The sequence below is a fragment of the Nanorana parkeri genome, unplaced genomic scaffold, assembly GCF_000935625.1.
Source record: "Nanorana parkeri isolate BGI_ZX_2015 unplaced genomic scaffold, ASM93562v1 scaffold3499, whole genome shotgun sequence".
NCBI lineage: Eukaryota > Metazoa > Chordata > Amphibia > Anura > Dicroglossidae > Nanorana > Nanorana parkeri.
In genome coordinates, this window is record NW_017309767.1 from 30496 (window position 1) to 31511 (window position 1016).

A 1016-nucleotide genomic window follows, 5' to 3' on the forward strand; every position below is an offset into this window, starting at 1 on the left:
TCCAGACCAAGACGAGACTAATGATTTCAGGACAGTGGTGGAGCACCATGGCCCAGCCGGAGCTGCAACCCCTGCAACCTTAGTAGTTCTTGTGAAAATGCCAAGTATCGCCACTGGTGTCTGCACTGGTATCTGAACATACCTACCCCTAACTGTCTTTCTCCTGCTATAGCTGCAAGCACCTCTTTTGGCAGTGAAGGTGGAATTAAAGTCTGTCTGCTTTCTGCCATAGCAACTTCTACCTGTCTGTCAGCAATTTTTTTCTTTTAACTGAGCTGTACATAAGCAACTTAGTACCCAGGTTCAACAAGGTCCTGTGCCGAAATGAAGTAACTCCCATGTGCATGCGCAGAACTTACATCATCTTGGCCCAGGCAATCAAAATGGTCAAAGACGCTGAACCCGGAAGAAGACCAAGGTGAAAGTGGCAGTCAGCACCTCTCTCCCGCCCGAGGAATGTCCCTCAGCGTCCTCATGTCTCATCCAACTCGATGGACCTGCATTATACATGATGACATCAGTGGTCTTTAGACTGCTCCAGCCTAGGGGAGAAGAAGCTGCAGGGACTGGTCTAGCAAGCCGGTAGCATCGAGGATCAGGTGAGTATATCTGCTTTATTTGAGCCGCCTAGACAAAACTTGCACTTAACCCTTGCAGTGCTAGTGTAGCCAAGCCAAGCAGTGACTGCATCCTATCAGATACAGTCACTGTTCAGGTATGCAGACAGCCACGGTTGCTGCGACTTCCTAAATACAATAGTTGGCAGTGGAGATTCCTCCATCCATGCTGTTTAGAGCGACTGGAGGAACCTAATGATTTTCTCTTGCTCAGCCCATGGGCTGAATGGGAGAAATCTATGCATACACTGTTCCTTCAGACTGTGCATTCCGCATTAGAATCTAATCTACATGCCCTGTCCATACTCACAGTGGTGTAACAATCACCATAGCGACCCAGGCGGTCGCTATGGGGCCCGGGGGAAAATTGGGGCCCGGCCAGGTGCCGTGCGGGCCGCT